This window comes from Phasianus colchicus, chromosome 10, assembly GCF_987193195.1.
Source record: "Phasianus colchicus chromosome 10, bPhaCol1.hap1.1, whole genome shotgun sequence".
Lineage (NCBI taxonomy): Eukaryota > Metazoa > Chordata > Aves > Galliformes > Phasianidae > Phasianus > Phasianus colchicus.
In genome coordinates this window covers 25,031,105-25,043,476 of record NC_143445.1, presented here as the reverse complement: position 1 = coordinate 25,043,476, position 12,372 = coordinate 25,031,105, and positions in this window count along the sequence as shown.

Sequence of the window (12,372 nt, the reverse complement as noted above, 5' to 3'; positions counted from 1 at the left end):
CTAACCCTAACCCTAACCCTAACCCTAACCCTAACCCTAACCCTAACCCTAACCCTAACCCTAACCCTAACCCTAACCCTAACCCTAACCCTAACCCTAACCCTAACCCTAACCCTAACCCTAACCCTAACCCTAACCCTAACCCTAACCCTAACCCTAACCCTAACCCTAACCCTAACCCTAACCCTAACCCTAACCCTAACCCTAACCCTAACCCTAACCCTAACCCTAACCCTAACCCTAACCCTAACCCTAACCCTAACCCTAACCCTAACCCTAACCCTAACCCTAACCCTAACCCTAACCCTAACCCTAACCCTAACCCTAACCCTAACCCTAACCCTAACCCTAACCCTAACCCTAACCCTAACCCTAACCCTAACCCTAACCCTAACCCTAACCCTAACCCTAACCCTAACCCTAACCCTAACCCTAACCCTAACCCTAACCCTAACCCTAACCCTAACCCTAACCCTAACCCTAACCCTAACCCTAACCCTAACCCTAACCCTAACCCTAACCCTAACCCTAACCCTAACCCTAACCCTAACCCTAACCCTAACCCTAACCCTAACCCTAACCCTAACCCTAACCCTAACCCTAACCCTAACCCTAACCCTAACCCTAACCCTAACCCTAACCCTAACCCTAACCCTAACCCTAACCCTAACCCTAACCCTAACCCTAACCCTAACCCTAACCCTAACCCTAACCCTAACCCTAACCCTAACCCTAACCCTAACCCTAACCCTAACCCTAACCCTAACCCTAACCCTAACCCTAACCCTAACCCTAACCCTAACCCTAACCCTAACCCTAACCCTAACCCTAACCCTAACCCTAACCCTAACCCTAACCCTAACCCTAACCCTAACCCTAACCCTAACCCTAACCCTAACCCTAACCCTAACCCTAACCCTAACCCTAACCCTAACCCTAACCCTAACCCTAACCCTAACCCTAACCCTAACCCTAACCCTAACCCTAACCCTAACCCTAACCCTAACCCTAACCCTAACCCTAACCCTAACCCTAACCCTAACCCTAACCCTAACCCTAACCCTAACCCTAACCCTAACCCTAACCCTAACCCTAACCCTAACCCTAACCCTAACCCTAACCCTAACCCTAACCCTAACCCTAACCCTAACCCTAACCCTAACCCTAACCCTAACCCTAACCCTAACCCTAACCCTAACCCTAACCCTAACCCTAACCCTAACCCTAACCCTAACCCTAACCCTAACCCTAACCCTAACCCTAACCCTAACCCTAACCCTAACCCTAACCCTAACCCTAACCCTAACCCTAACCCTAACCCTAACCCTAACCCTAACCCTAACCCTAACCCTAACCCTAACCCTAACCCTAACCCTAACCCTAACCCTAACCCTAACCCTAACCCTAACCCTAACCCTAACCCTAACCCTAACCCTAACCCTAACCCTAACCCTAACCCTAACCCTAACCCTAACCCTAACCCTAACCCTAACCCTAACCCTAACCCTAACCCTAACCCTAACCCTAACCCTAACCCTAACCCTAACCCTAACCCTAACCCTAACCCTAACCCTAACCCTAACCCTAACCCTAACCCTAACCCTAACCCTAACCCTAACCCTAACCCTAACCCTAACCCTAACCCTAACCCTAACCCTAACCCTAACCCTAACCCTAACCCTAACCCTAACCCTAACCCTAACCCTAACCCTAACCCTAACCCTAACCCTAACCCTAACCCTAACCCTAACCCTAACCCTAACCCTAACCCTAACCCTAACCCTAACCCTAACCCTAACCCTAACCCTAACCCTAACCCTAACCCTAACCCTAACCCTAACCCTAACCCTAACCCTAACCCTAACCCTAACCCTAACCCTAACCCTAACCCTAACCCTAACCCTAACCCTAACCCTAACCCTAACCCTAACCCTAACCCTAACCCTAACCCTAACCCTAACCCTAACCCTAACCCTAACCCTAACCCTAACCCTAACCCTAACCCTAACCCTAACCCTAACCCTAACCCTAACCCTAACCCTAACCCTAACCCTAACCCTAACCCTAACCCTAACCCTAACCCTAACCCTAACCCTAACCCTAACCCTAACCCTAACCCTAACCCTAACCCTAACCCTAACCCTAACCCTAACCCTAACCCTAACCCTAACCCTAACCCTAACCCTAACCCTAACCCTAACCCTAACCCTAACCCTAACCCTAACCCTAACCCTAACCCTAACCCTAACCCTAACCCTAACCCTAACCCTAACCCTAACCCTAACCCTAACCCTAACCCTAACCCTAACCCTAACCCTAACCCTAACCCTAACCCTAACCCTAACCCTAACCCTAACCCTAACCCTAACCCTAACCCTAACCCTAACCCTAACCCTAACCCTAACCCTAACCCTAACCCTAACCCTAACCCTAACCCTAACCCTAACCCTAACCCTAACCCTAACCCTAACCCTAACCCTAACCCTAACCCTAACCCTAACCCTAACCCTAACCCTAACCCTAACCCTAACCCTAACCCTAACCCTAACCCTAACCCTAACCCTAACCCTAACCCTAACCCTAACCCTAACCCTAACCCTAACCCTAACCCTAACCCTAACCCTAACCCTAACCCTAACCCTAACCCTAACCCTAACCCTAACCCTAACCCTAACCCTAACCCTAACCCTAACCCTAACCCTAACCCTAACCCTAACCCTAACCCTAACCCTAACCCTAACCCTAACCCTAACCCTAACCCTAACCCATTAATGACATTACATTTATACAAACATCATATACTGCAACCCACTTCAAAAGCAGTGCAGATCTCAGTCCATCCAAGAGGAAATGCAATTCTCAGACTGGCCAGGAAGAAAAACAAATTGCCTCCAGCAGCCCATGGCCATTGGTTACAGGGTTGGGTTAGCCCCGCGGTAGAAACAAACAAAGCAAAGCTAACCCAACCTCGTAAGCAAGGCAAAGCTACAGCCAATTTGGTTGAGATTGATTGCACATGCTGAAATCAGCGCAACTCTCTTCACGGCCACAAAGGGGCACGAGTCTCAAAGTGGCCGGGAAGGAACACAGCCTCCAGCAGCCCTTGGGCATTGGTTACGGGGTTGGGTTAGCCCTGCGGTAGAAACAAACAAAGCAAAGCTAACCCAACCTCGTAAGCAAGGCAAAGCTACAGCCAATTTGGTTGAGATTGATTGCACATGCTGAAATCAGCGCAACTCTCTTCACGGCCACAAAGGGGCACGAGTCTCAAAGTGGCCGGGAAGGAACACAGCCTCCAGCAGCCCTTGGGCATTGGTTACGGGGTTGGGTTAGCCCTGCGGTAGAAACAAACAAAGCAAAGCTAACCCAACCCCGTAAGCAAGGCAAAGCTACAGCCGATTTGGTTGAGATTGATTGCACATGCTGAAATCAGCGCAACTCTCATCACGGCCACAAAGGGGCGCGAGTCTCAAAGTGGCCGGGAAGGAACACAGCCTCCAGCGGCCCTTGGGCATTGGTTACGGGGTTGGGTTAGCCCTGCGGTAGAAACAAACAAAGCAAAGCTAACCCAACCCCGTAAGCAAGGCAAAGCTACAGCCAATTTGGTTGAGATTGATTGCACATGCTGAAATCAGCGCAACTCTCATCACGGCCACAAAGGGGCGCGAGTCTCAAAGTGGCCGGGAAGGAACACAGCCTCCAGCGGCCCTTGGGCATTGGTTACGGGGTTGGGTTAGCCCTGCGGTAGAAACAAACAAAGCAAAGCTAACCCAACCCCGTAAGCAAGGCAAAGCTACAGCCAATTTGGTTGAGATTGATTGCACATGCTGAAATCAGCACAACTCTCATCACGGCCACAAAGGGGCGCGAGTCTCAAAGTGGCCGGGAAGGAACACAGCCTCCAGCGGCCCTTGGGCATTGGTTACGGGGTTGGGTTAGCCCTGCGGTAGAAACAAACAAAGCAAAGCTAACCCAACCCCGTAAGCAAGGCAAAGCTAAAGCCAATTTGGTTGAGATTAATCAACTGTACATGCTGAAATCAGCGCAACTCTCAAAATGGCCACAATGGGGCACGAGTCTCAGACTGGCCGAGAAGGAACACAGCCTCCAACGGCCCTTGGGTGTTGCTTACAGGGTTGGGTTAGCCCTGCTGTAGAAACAAACAAAGCAAAGCTAACCCAACCCCGTAAGCAAGGCAAAGCTAAAGCCAATTTGGTTGATGCAAAATGACTGCAAAGCCAATTTGATTGATGCAAAAAGTCTGCAAAGCTAAAGCCAATTTGGTTGACATAAATGATGCACATACTGAAATCAGCGCAACTCTCAAAATGGCCACAAAGGGGCATGAGTCTTAAACTGGCTGGGAAGGAACACAAAATCACATGAGAAGGAAGGATTGGTTGGCATGGAAGTAGAAGGGCCCTAAGGAAGGGTGTGGGTGGGTTGGATTTGCTAGGCTGACGCCAATGGGGTGAACTATAATGAGAACAAGTACTGCATTCCACACATTGCCTGCAATGACCTTGGGCGGTGGTAGGGGCTTGTGGCAGAGTGAAAGGAAGACTATGGGAAGGGAAGAGACCAGGAGATATGAGTAACAGCTCAACTGAACTAAGCTGGTGGTGAGTGTGGGAGGCCTGGAAAGAGCATGGCATCCCAGGGGGGAAGTCATCGACTGGAAGTGTCAAAGGCATCTTTGCCTGCAATACAGAGAGACACACTTTAGAAAGAGGAACGCCAAGACACAAACAGCGCTCACCATAAGACCACCCCCCACAAAATGTGCAAGCAAAAGACCACCCCAACAAATGGCTTAAGATTAAGGTTAGGAGTATTTAACAGGAAAGATGTAGGATTATTTTTAGTATTACTAAATACTAAAAGGTTACAGATAAGTTTAGTGCACCATTAGAGGGTAGGTTCAGGGTTAATTTGGACAGCTAGTATAGTTATCTATACAGTCATGGTTACAATTAGCACTGCATTTGTTGTTCAGAGCTCATTAAGATTGGGGTGAAGACATTACAGTTAGGGTTATTAGGATCATGCTCAGAGTGACTGTTAGGGAAAGCCTAGGCAAAGGCAAGAACACTGAAGCAAACACCAAAACAGAGTGCAAAGGTATAGACAGTACCCAAGAGAGGGCAACATCAAAGGCAAGGCTAAGTCATGGAAAACAACAAAGAAGGCCGCGTCAGAGGCCGGGCCCAAAGAGAAGGCCGCGTCAGAGGCCGGGCCCAAAGAGAAGGCCGCGTCAGAGGCCGGGCCCAAAGAGAAGGCCGCGTCAGAGGCCGGGCCCAAAGAGAAGGCCGCGTCAGAGGCCGGGCCCAAAGAGAAGGCCGCGTCAGAGGCCGGGCCCAAAGAGAAGGCCGCGTCAGAGGCCGGGCCCAAAGAGAAGGCCGCGTCAGAGGCCGGGCCCAAAGAGAAGGCCGCGTCAGAGGCCGGGCCCAAAGAGAAGGCCGCGTCAGAGGCCGGGCCCAAAGAGAAGGCCGCGTCAGAGGCCGGGCCCAAAGAGAAGGCCGCGTCAGAGGCCGGGCCCAAAGAGAAGGCCGCGTCAGAGGCCGGGCCCAAAGAGAAGGCCTCAGGGAATGCCAAACCAGCACAAGACTGAAGAGAAGGCCTCAGGGAATGCCAAACCAGCACAAGACTGAAGAGAAGGCCTCAGGGAATGCCAAACCAGCACAAGACTGAAGAAAAGGCCTCAGGGAATGCCAAACCAGCACAAGACTGAAGAGAAGGCCTCAGGGAATGCCAAACCAGCACAAGACTGAAGAGAAGGCCTCAGGGAATGCCAAACCAGCACAAGACTGAAGAGACCGCCTCAGGGAATGCCAAACCAGCACAAGACTGAAGAGACCGCCTCAGGGAATGCCAAACCAGCACAAGACTGAAGAGACCGCCTCAGGGAATGCCAAACCAGCACAAGACTGAAGAGAAGGCCTCAGGGAATGCCAAACCAGCACAAGACTGAAGAGACCGCCTCAGGGAATGCCAAACCAGCACAAGACTGAAGAGACCATTACATAGAACGCCAAAACGGAGGGCAGGGCCCAAGAAAACGCCGCCAGGAACGCCAAAACGGAGGGCAGGGCCCAAGAAAACGCCGCCAGGAACGCCAAAACGGAGGGCAGGGCCCACGAAAACGCCGCCAGGAACGCCAAAACGGAGGGCAGGGCCCACGAAAACGCCGCCAGGAACGCCAAAACGGAGGGCAGGGCCCAAGAAAACGCCGCCAGGAACGCCAAAACGGAGGGCAGGGCCCAAGAAAACGCCGCCAGGAACGCCAAAACGGAGGGCAGGGCCCAAGAAAACGCTGCCAGGAACGCCAAAATGGAAGGCAGGGCCCAAGAAAACGCTGCCAGGAACGCCAAAACGGAGGGCAAGGCCCAAGAAAACGCTACCAGGAACGCCAAAACGGAGGGCAGGGCCCAAGAAAACACTGCCAGGAACGCCAAAACGGAGGGCAGGGCCCAAGAAAACACCACCACAGACACCAAAACAGAGATCAAAGAGAATGCTGCAGGAAATAACTAGGCAAAGAGGAGAGGAAACGGGAACGCAGAAGGAAGAGAACGGACAGCCTGTAAGGCACGCTGAAATGCAGAAATGAACTCCGGGTACCCTACCTTGTGTCTTACTAAGTAATGGGTAAACATTGCCCTTACCTCTTGGGCAGATTATTACCGTCAGCAAAGTTGGCTTCCAGGACATCACAGGAAATGTAGATTTCTGTTCCTGGCTGTTCTCATGAAGAGCCACAGATCACTCTGTGCAGTTTTTACGGCGCTCAGGAGCGCCACAGCTCCCCGCTGCCACCTGTTGGACACAATACAGTAATTAAGGCACTGCCCCACATATGCGGGGGCTGCACCCTGTGCACACAACTTATTAACAACAACAATTGTTAAACTAACTATGACTTCTTTTCTGCACTACAATTAGGATGAAGGTTAATTTGACAGAAAACAAGGGGTGTTATTTTTATTGCTGCATTTTGGGTTAGAGACATTTTTTACATCAGGCTAAGGGTTAGGGTGACAGACACATCGCAGTTAAATGTAATTATCGTTAGAGCTCTCAGTAAGCTAGGGGTTCAGGTCAAGATTACAATTAACACTGCCTCCCAGCCAATCCCAGAGAGCCAAAGGCAAAGGCGTGCCAAACTGCCAGGACAAGCAAAGGGAAATCCAAGGAAGCAAAGGGAAATCCAAGGTAAAGGCAAAGCAAACAGCTAAGGCTAAGGGAAGGGCAAAAGCAAGGAAAATACCCAACGAAAAGCTATGGTGAGGGCAATGAGAGTGCAGCAGGGAAGGCCAACAGCAAAGGCCGAGAAAACACAGCAAGAAACACCAAAACAGAAGGCCAAGAGAACATGGCAAGAAATGCCTAGGCAAGAGCTAAGAGAACATGGCAAGAAATGCCAAAACAGGAGGCCAAGAGGACGTGGCAGGGAACGCCAGAACAAGCGGCCAAAGAGAACATGACAAAGAAAGCCAATACAGAAGGCCAAGAGAAGGTGGCTGGGTAGGCCAAAACAGGAGGCCAAGGAGAATGCCACAGGGAAAGGAACGCCAAACAGGACGCCGAGGAGGACATCACAGGGAACGCCCGGGCAAGGGCTATGAGATGGCAGGAAGTGCCGAGGACAACGGCCAAGAGAACATGGCAAGAAATACCAAAACAGAAGGCTAAGAGAACACAGCAGTAAATGCCTAGGCAAGGGCTAAGAGAACATGGCAGGAAGTGCCAAAACAGGAAGCCAAGAGGATGTGGCAGGGAACTCCAGAAGAAGCGGCCAGAGAGAACATGGCAAAGAAAGCCCATGCAGAAGGCCAAGATAAGGTGGCTGGGTAGGCCAAAACAGGAGGCCAAGGAGAATGCCACAGGGAACGCCCAGGCAATGGCTATGAGATGGCAGGAAATGCTGAGGACAACAGCCAAGAGAACAAGGCAAGAAATGCCAAAACACGAGGCCGAGAGAACATGGCAAGAAACACCAAAACCAAATGCTGAAGAGAATGCAGCAAAGAAAGCTAAGTACAATGGCCAAGACAATGGGGCACAGAACACCAAAACAGGACAGCAAGAAAATGCAGTAGATAATGTCTAGGGTAAAGAGAAGGAGAACACTGCAGTGAAAGGCCAGAGACAAATAGAATGTGGGAAGAAAAGGACAGGCAGCCTTTGGGGTACTCTAAAATGCAATAAAGAGCTCCGGGAGTGCTACGTTGTACCACGCTACATAATGGGTAAACATTGGTGTGCGCACGCTGCCCTTACCTGCTGGGCAGACAATTACCAGTCAGCAAAGTCGGCTTCCAGGGCATCCCAGGAAAAGCGGATTTCTGTTCCAAGCTGTTCGTATGAGGAGCCACAGATCTCTCCGTGCAGTTTTTATGGTGCCCGGGAACACCGCACCTCTCCGCTGCCACCTGTTGGACACAATACAGTAATGAAGGCACTATCCCACATATGCAAGGGCTGCACCCTGTGCACACTGCTCTAATGATGTCACAAAGGAGCATTAGGGATAAAATTAATGCTATTTCTTGGCTTGAATTGTTAAACTAACTACAACTTCTTTTCTGCACTACGATTGGGATGAAGGTTAATTTGACAGAAAACAAGGGGTGTTATTTTTATTGCTGCATTTCAGGTTAGAGACATTTTTTTTTTTTTACATCAGGCTAAGGGTTAGGTTTACAGATGCATTGCAGGTTAATGTAATTATCATTAGAGTTCCCATTAAGCTAGGGGTTCAGGTCAAGATCAAAATTAACGCTGCCTCCCAGCCAATCCCAGAGAGCCAAAGGCAAAGGCATGCCAAACTCCCAGGACAAGCAAAGGGAAATCTGAGGTAAAGGCAAAGCAAACAGCAAAGGCTAAGGGAAGGGCAAAAGCAAGGAGAATGCCCAATGAAAGGCTATGGTGAGGGCAAGGGCAAGGAGAGCACAGCAGGGAAGACCAACGGCAAAGGCCAACAGAACACAGCAAGAAATGCCTAGGTGAGGGCTAAGAGCACACGGCAGGACGTGCCAAAACAGGAGGCCGAGAGGACGTGGCAGGGAACGCCAGAACAAGCAGCCAAAGAGAACATGGCAAAGGAAGCCAATGCAGAAGGCCAAGAGAAGGTGGCTAGGTAGGCCAAAACGGGAGGCCAAGGAGAATGCCACAGGGAACGCCAAAACAGAAGACAAAGGTATAGACAGCACCCAAGGGAAGGCAACATCAAAGACAAGGCAAAGTCATGGAGAACAACAAAGGGAAGGCCTCGCCAGAGGCCGGGCCTCAAGGGACAGCCTCGGGAATGCCAAAATGAAGGACAAGATCAAAGAGAATGCCGCAAGGAACACCAAAACAGCACAAGACTGATGAGACCATTGCACAGAACACCAAAACAGAGGGCAAAAACCAAGATAATGCCACAGGCAATGCCAAAACGGAGGACAGGGCCCAATAGAACAATGCAGGGAACGCCAAAACGGAGGGCAAGGCTCAAGAGAACACCGCCAGGAACGCCAAAACGGAGGGCAAGGCCCAAGAAAACACCGCACGGAACGCCAAAACACTGGGCAAGGCCCAAGAAAACACCGCACGGAACGCCAAAACACTGGGCAAGGCCCAAGAAAACACCGCCAGGAACGCCAAAACACTGGGCAAGGCACAAGAGAATGCCACCACAGACATCAGAACAGAGACCAAAGAGAATGCTGCAGGAAATAACTAGGCACAGAGGAGAGGCAAGGGGAATGCACAAGGAAGAGAACGGACAGCCTGTAAGGCACGCTGAAATGCAGAAATGAACTCCGGGTACCCTACCTTGTGTCTTACTAAGTAATGGGTAAACATTGCCCTTACCTCTTGGGCAGATTATTACCGTCAGCAAAGTTGGCTTCCAGGACATCACAGGAAATGCAGATTTCTGTTCCTGGCTGTTCTCATGAAGAGCCACAGATCACTCTGTGCAGTTTTTACGGCGCTCAGGAGCGCCACAGCTCCCCGCTGCCACCTGTTGGACACAATACAGTAATTAAGGCACTATCCCACATATGCAAGGGCTGCACCCTGTGCACACTGCTCTAATGATGTCACAAAGGAGCATTAGGGATAAAATTAATGCTATTTCTTGGCTTGAATTGTTAAACTAACTACAACTTCTTTTCTGCACTACGATTGGGATGAAGGTTAATTTGACAGAAAACAAGGGGTGTTATTTTTATTGCTGCATTTCGGGTTAGAGACATTTTTTTTTTTTACATCAGGCTAAGGGTTAGGTTTACAGATGCATTGCAGGTTAATGTAATTATCATTAGAGTTCCCATTAAGCTAGGGGTTCAGGTCAAGATCAAAATTAACGCTGCCTCCCAGCCAATCCCAGAGAGCCAAAGGCAAAGGCATGCCAAACTCCCAGGACAAGCAAAGGGAAATCTGAGGTAAAGGCAAAGCAAACAGCAAAGGCTAAGGGAAGGGCAAAAGCAAGGAGAATGCCCAATGAAAGGCTATGGTGAGGGCAAGGGCAAGGAGAGCACAGCAGGGAAGGCCAACGGCAAAGGCCAACAGAACACAGCAAGAAATGCCTAGGTGAGGGCTAAGAGCACACGGCAGGACGTGCCAAAACAGGAGGCCGAGAGGACGTGGCAGGGAACGCCAGAACAAGCGGCCAAAGAGAACATGGCAAAGGAAGCCAATGCAGAAGGCCAAGAGAAGGTGGCTAGGTAGGCCAAAACGGGAGGCCAAGGAGAATGCCACAGGGAACGCCAAAACAGAAGACAAAGGTATAGACAGCACCCAAGGGAAGGCAACATCAAAGACAAGGCAAAGTCATGGAGAACAACAAAGGGAAGGCCTCGCCAGAGGCCGGGCCTCAAGGGACAGCCTCGGGAATGCCAAAATGAAGGACAAGATCAAAGAGAATGCCGCAAGGAACACCAAAACAGCACAAGACTGATGAGACCATTGCACAGAACACCAAAACAGAGGGCAAAAACCAAGATAATGCCACAGGCAATGCCAAAACGGAGGACAGGGCCCAATAGAACAATGCAGGGAACGCCAAAACGGAGGGCAAGGCTCAAGAGAACACCGCCAGGAACGCCAAAACGGAGGGCAAGGCTCAAGAGAACAATGCAGGGAACGCCAAAACGGAGGGCAGGGCCCAAGAGAACACCGCACGGAACGCCAAAACGGAGGGCAGGGCCCAAGAAAACACCGCGAGGAACGCCAAAACGGAGGGCAGGGCCCAAGAAAACACCGCGAGGAACGCCAAAACGGAGGGCAGGGCCCAAGAAAACACCGCGAGGAACGCCAAAACGGAGGGCAGGGCCCAAGAAAACGCCGCCAGGAACGCCAAAACGGAGGGCAGGGCCCAAGAAAACACCGCGAGGAACACCAAAACGGAGGGCAGGGTCCAAGAAAACACCGCCAGGAACGCCAAAACGGAGGGCAGGGCCCAAGAAAACACCGCACGGAACGCCAAAACACTGGGCAAGGCACAAGAGAATGCCACCACAGACATCAGAACAGAGACCAAAGAGAATGCTGCAGGAAATAACTAGGCACAGAGGAGAGGCAAGGGGAATGCACAAGGAAGAGAACGGACAGCCTGTAAGGCACGCTGAAATGCAGAAATGAACTCCGGGTACCCTACCTTGTGTCTTACTAAGTAATGGGTAAACATTGCCCTTACCTCATGGGCAGATTATTACCGTCAGCAAAGTTGGCTTCCAGGACATCACAGGAAATGCAGATTTCTGTTCCTGGCTGTTCTCATGAAGAGCCACAGATCACTCTGTGCAGTTTTTACGGCGCTCAGGAGCGCCACAGCTCCCCGCTGCCACCTGTTGGACACAATACAGTAATGAAGGCACTATCCCACATATGCAAGGGCTGCACCCTGTGCACACTGCTCTAATGATGTCACAAAGGAGCATTAGGGATAAAATTAATGCTATTTCTTGGCTTGAATTGTTAAACTAACTACAACTTCTTTTCTGCACTACGATTGGGATGAAGGTTAATTTGACAGAAAACAAGGGGTGTTATTTTTATTGCTGCATTTCGGGTTAGAGACATTTTTTTTTTTTACATCAGGCTAAGGGTTAGGTTTACAGATGCATTGCAGGTTAATGTAATTATCATTAGAGTTCCCATTAAGCTAGGGGTTCAGGTCAAGATCAAAATTAACGCTGCCTCCCAGCCAATCCCAGAGAGCCAAAGGCAAAGGCATGCCAAACTCCCAGGACAAGCAAAGGGAAATCTGAGGTAAAGGCAAAGCAAACAGCAAAGGCTAAGGGAAGGGCAAAAGCAAGGAGAATGCCCAATGAAAGGCTATGGTGAGGGCAAGGGCAAGGAGAGCACAGCAGGGAAGGCCAA